This window comes from Octodon degus, unplaced genomic scaffold (assembly GCF_000260255.1).
Source record: "Octodon degus isolate 3935 unplaced genomic scaffold, OctDeg1.0 scaffold00071, whole genome shotgun sequence".
Classification (NCBI taxonomy): Eukaryota; Metazoa; Chordata; class Mammalia; order Rodentia; family Octodontidae; genus Octodon; species Octodon degus.
The window spans coordinates 8,971,540-8,977,419 of NW_004524647.1; the positions used below are offsets into that span (position 1 = coordinate 8,971,540).

The 5,880-nt window shown below is 36.5% G+C and overlaps 1 protein-coding gene across 3 annotated transcripts in view; it reads left to right on the forward strand.

The window, feature by feature from the left end:
* Window positions 1-284: 284 nt before the first annotated feature.
* The window catches only part of Fam208b (family with sequence similarity 208 member B), a 90,090-nt gene continuing 84,494 nt past the window's right edge, over window positions 285-5,880 (forward strand). For 2 of the 3 annotated variants that reach the window (XM_023719757.1, XM_012515610.2), the window contains exon 1: window positions 285-585. The gene's annotated coding sequence lies outside the window, so the exon portion shown is untranslated. The remainder of the gene's footprint in view (window positions 586-5,880) is intronic. The other variant, XM_023719758.1, reaches the window with a different exon arrangement.

Consider the following 5,880-nt stretch of genomic DNA (forward strand, 5'->3'; position numbering starts at 1 on the left):
TTCTACCACAGCATTGTGACGAACACCACAGTCACCCCGCCTCTTCCTGTAAGCACTTTCTACTTCCGGCTGGGCGCCAATCCCGCGAGAAGTCGTGGGGGGGGCTCGTGACCTTGCGCCTGCGCTGAGAGAAAACTTCAGCGCCGCGTGGACGTCAATGGCGGCTCGCAGCTGCGCGATGGGTTCCCTCCCGTGATTGGTCGGTGTCGGGGGGGGGGGAACCCTGCAGTTCAGTTTTCACTTTCTCTCTTTTTTGCCCTTCCCCCTCACAGACTTTTTTCCCTTTGGCCGCGAGGTTTTACTTCCGGTTGCTAGCGCTAGGCGGCGAGAAAGTCGACACGTTCCATCTGGCTGCCGCGCTTCTCAGGCTGTTTGTCGCCGGTGACTCTGAGGTGAGACGGGACGACGGGCCAGGTGCTAGGCTGGGAGCGCTGCATTCGCCCGGGAGGGGCTGCCGCGGAGAGGACCCGAGACGGGCCTCCCTCTCTGTGCACTTCGTTGCCGCCAGGTCCGGGGCTGAGGAGCGGCCAGTCAGGAAAAGCGAGGGAAGCACCCTGCGCGGCGGTCTCAAGTCCTTAGCGACAGGTAAATCCCGTCGGGTGCTGGGGCGTGCCTGGCGCGGGCTCCGCGAGCAGCGAGCCGTCCCGAGGCTGCCTGAGCGCGGCGCGCAGCGGCTCGGCGTGCGCTGGTGCCGGCCGAAGCCCGCGTCCGGGTGCGTGGTCGTGCGTTCTGCCCACCTGTTCGCCGCGCTCCCTGACGGTGCTGGCAGGGGAGGCGTGGCTCCCAGCGCTTTTTGTTAGGTTGCTCCTTAGCGGATCCCGCGTTCTCGGTTTTGCCGTATAGAGAAGTCTTAACCGTAATGCAAATCTGTTCAGAGCTCCCAAATTCATCTTTCCTCATTTTGAGGCAGAAACTCCAGGACGGTTTAAACTTTTCGTTTGCGTCTCCTGTCGGAGTGCAGCCCCATGCGCCTCAGGGGTGCGCGCGCGCACACACACACACACACACACACACACTCCCTCCTTTGCTGGACCTGAACTGGCTAGAAAACTAGTTCCTAAGTTCTTAAGCCTACTACATTTTTTTCGGCACAGAACATGTCGCCGTGGGACCTTTTGAAAAGTAAAATAAGTCTACCCGTAAGGAATGTGACTTGGCAGCAAACTGAGTAATATATGAGGATCATTAAAGTAAGTTGGTCCGTGCAACCCAGCAGTTTGTCTAAAGACAGCACCAACCAGCACATTCTGGTAAAAACTGGCTAATGAACCTCAAAATACGAGATTGAAATTTATCGTTTCTGTTAATATTAGCTTGTCAGTTCGAAATTCAGAAATTTAAATAAAACATTCTTTTATTTTTTATCCTTGAAAGGTAAAATTGAAATAACATTAATGAAAATGTTTGCTCAACTTAAGTGTTGTGCAGGTACATTGTCTTGCTGTGTAGTAATATGAATGATCTTGGGACCCACCATATTCCCTTGAGAAAGCATTAAAAGGGAAAGCAATGATAATAGTTGATATTCACTAATCCGATGCTGGTGGTAATTCTACCTAGAAGGATTATAACAAAGCAATGTTCCTTCGTAAAAATACACTTCTTTTGGAAAACTGCCTTGTAGAATGGATAACTGTACATCAGTGCATCAATAGCTCAGGCCAGAAAAAAGTGACTAAATTGCCCAGTTATTGAAATTATTATGGAAGATAAAGCGCTTAAAATGTGTATTTAGTGCATATGCCTAAATATAACTAATTCTGTCACAAAAGAGATTCATCATATCTCCTCTGGTCCAGTTGGAACAAATGAATTAAAATCGAGTGTCTAAACTCTTGCCTAATATTTGTTAACTATTGGGTGTATTTTTTCTCTATAGGTGGGTGTTTATTTTCAAAATTTCCTTGTAACAATGCTTACAGTGATTTTTTTTTATCATAAACATGTATCAGTTACTCATGACAATTTCTATAGAATCATTTCCTTAGGAAAATGCTGGATAATGTGCTAGATTGCCCTCAGATGATTATGTTCTTAAATTCACTCTCTCAAAAGATAGGATTTTCAACTCCCTGTTTCCTAACATTGTATTCTGTAAATATTTTACCTAAAATATATTTTGGTACTTTCCTTTGAAAAATGTTTCGAGTTCTTTTGTATTTTTCTCCCAAATGAAATTTAGTACCATCTTTTGTACCAAGTTGTATAGAAAATTTTGTTGAAATTTTGTAATTACATTGAATTTATAGATTGATATGTTAATACAGAGTAATTTGAGAAGAGACATTCTTTTGAATTTCTTCTAAGAGAATATGTCTTCCTATATCTTTTAAATTTTTTGTGAAATAAAGTAATATGTACTCTTTTTTAAAAAAGGGAGAGGGGTCCTGGGATATAGCCCAGCAGCAAAAGTGCCTGCCTGGCAAGCACAAGGTCCTTCCCCAGTAGCAAAAAAAAAAAAAGTATAGTTCTGTTATGTTATTATTGGGTTATTCTCTTACCTTCTTTTAGTTTTATCACGGATGTACATTTCCTTCATCAGTGCGTTGTTTATTTTCACTTGTTTTGACAAATAGAATCAAACTATATATGCTATGAATTGTTTTTTTGTTTTTTTTTTTTAAATTTATTTATTTATTTGTGTGTGTACACAAATAAATGGGGGGCGGGGCCGGCTGGCATGTGGTGCTGGGGGATTGAACTGTGGTCCCTTTGTTTTTGCTAAGTTTGTTCTAAGTAGGTGCTTTAGACCACTGAGCCATCTCACCAGCCCCTATGAACTGTTTTTGTTAAACAAACTGTATATGCTATGAGCTGTTTTTCTTTAACATTGTATTTCTGAATCATTCATGTTGAAGCATGTGCCTGTGGCTCAACAGTTTGGAAACTTCATTCTTGACTTCTTTACATCTTTAAAAATTATTGGGACCTGAAGATCTTTTATGTAGATTATCTCTATTGATAAATCATTAGGTGGTAGAACTGACCAATTTAAAATATACTGTAATACATACATTTATTGTACCTTTAAAAAATCCATTACATCTTAGTGTAATTCACCATTTTAATGTAAAATAATTATACACTCCAAAATATTAGTGACAAGAATGACATAGTTTTACAGGGTTTTTTTTTGTGTGTGTGTGTATGTGTAGAACGGGGAATCGAACTCAGGACCTTGCACTTTCCAGGCAGGCATTGTGCCACTGAGCTATATCCCCAGCCCATTTTACAGTTTTATAAGTACCTTTAATGTCTCTTTCAGTCACTGAAGTTCTACTTTGTTATTCAGTCTGTTGTAGTGTATTGTTTTTGCTGAAGCACAGGGGAAAAAAATATGGCCTCATCTAAGTAGTTTGGAAAAGGTGGATTTTTAATAACCTTTACTGGTAATAAAATATTGATATTTAGCACTTTTTATACTAAGTTTCTTAAATGTTAGCTACAATGTAGAATTTGAAACTATGTAAGTGACATTAAAATTAATGTCTTATTTTAACTGCTATTTTACTCATTTATTGGTCTTTTGTAAAATACTAGTTCACTGAGTTACGTAGAACTTCTAAATGATGACACATTTCATTACATAATATACAAAAAATTCACATGTATTAGTATTATTCCTTCTTTGGGAATCCCAGCTCGGCAGCATAAGCATCTACCTGGCAAGTGCAAGGTCCTGAGCTTAATCCCCAGTACTACATGCTGCACCAGTCCTGGAACTGGGTGTAGTGGCACATTCCTGTATTCCTAGCACTGGGGAGGCTGAGACAGGAGGATCACTATGAGTCTGAACTGCATAGTGAGAATCTGTATCAAAAAGAATAAATTTTTAAAATGAAATATAATCTATTATAAAAAACATTTTGTATTCATGTTTGTTATTTCCATCATTAGATTGTTATAATTAGTGCTGCCATAAATATTCTTGTACATAGCTCCAAGTACATATATACATTATGTTCACTCTGGCATAGTAGTAATGGAATTACTGCATCTATTGGAAAGCTATTACATACGGACATTTCTAAAATGGTAGTTCTAATTAATTTTTCAGCAACAGTGAATAACCTCTGTCGTCTCTCCACATGAAATATTGCCCAACTTTTTAAATTTTGCCAGCATATTGAACGTGAAACAGTTCATTATTGTGGTAATAAGCTGCGTTTCTCTGCCAGTGAGACAAATTGAGTGTTGTTTTTAGCCAGTTCACTGTTTTCTTTTGTATTTGGTCATATGTTTCTTCTTTTTTCTTTTGGGTGATTTTTTTTTTCCCCTTACTAATATGTAGGAATTTTTAAAACATACATTATATACAAGTTGATAAATTTTTCCTGTTGCCAAAAATGATTAAAATCATTAAACAATTAAAAATATACATTCAAAAAATCTTTCTTCCCTGTATCCAATTTATTCCCCACTTTTTTGTTCTTAATATTTTGTTTTCCTTTTAGAGCTTGTTTTGAGTATATGAATATATATATTTATATTTTTCCTTGCCTTATTTCTAATTATATTTGTTCTTTACATATCTGCAAGCCCTGGAAATCCTGACAAATAAGTATATTGGAACACACAGTTTTTATTGTGTGGTTGTACCAGTTTTTTAACTATAGTAAATGAATTATTGGGTTTTTTCTATTCTGTTGTTCTGTGAACTTTAGTGTTGGTTTTTTTATTATTGATTTATTTAAATGTTTCTTCCATTTAGACCAAAATAGGTAAAAGATGCTTGTATAATTTCTAAGTATATTGGTGTAAATTGTTTTAGATACTGTATAATTTAGAAATATTTTCCCTATATTTGTGCTTATATCCTTTGTTCCCACTATATTTTCCTTTTTGCTAGATTATATTTGCTAAAAGATTATCTATTTCTTACTAATTTAAAAAATTCAGCTTTTGCTTTTGTTGGTTAACTTGATCTGATTTTTTAAAAAATTGGTTTCTTTTTTAATTACTGCTTTTATCTCACAAGGTGTTTGATGTATTTTCTGGTTTCTTTTAATAAAAGTTAATAATATTTAATTGGAAAACAAAAGCCCTTGCTAATTGGGTATTTTCTATTGGCATTGTGAAATAGAACCAGTTTAGAACCTTTGGTGTACACCTGCTCCCTCATTAGAAGGAACATTTAAGACCCAACTCCTAAAGCCTCATTTGTTTGGTTGAGGCACGTACTTCACTCCTGTGGAAATCCCATATTTATCTGTGCCCAGCACCATTTAAGATGGATATATTTAGAGTGGTGGCAGTGAAAAAATTATCTTTGTTCCATCATCATACAAGAATCTAAAGGTGGATCTTAAAATGTAATTGCTACTGAGAACAGTTTATTCTTAGCATTTTCTAATAAAGACAAAACCATTTAACAGTATTTGTTTTTTAAAATGAGTTTGATGTAACCATTTTACTAAAGGTTGGTAGTTTAATATTAAAGTAAATTCGTAAATCCAGTTTAATAAGTCATAACAGTGGTTATTGACTTCTCTTTCAAAATCACTTTGTTCCAGTAAGAATAATGTAAAAAGTATAAAAGACAATAAATGTAATAATAAAAAGTTTGGGTAGAAAGAAAATGGTCTGTGAAGAACTGTTGGCTTTTTTATACAGCATATTAAGAAAATTGATAAGCATAACATAAACATCAGGTTGATAAACAATTTTTTATAGTAGATTGGATTTTGAAAATGTTAAGTCTTCAAAAGTTATATATTAAGCTCAAAAGTAAGAAAGTTTCAGGTACATGAAAAAACCATAGGATGTAGGTATAATTCTTCTTACTCAGTAGATATAATCTCCAAAATATGCTTTTTTTAAAAAAGGCTTTTTTTACTAGATAAACTAAAATTAAATGAATTTTAGTTTATTATTAATAAT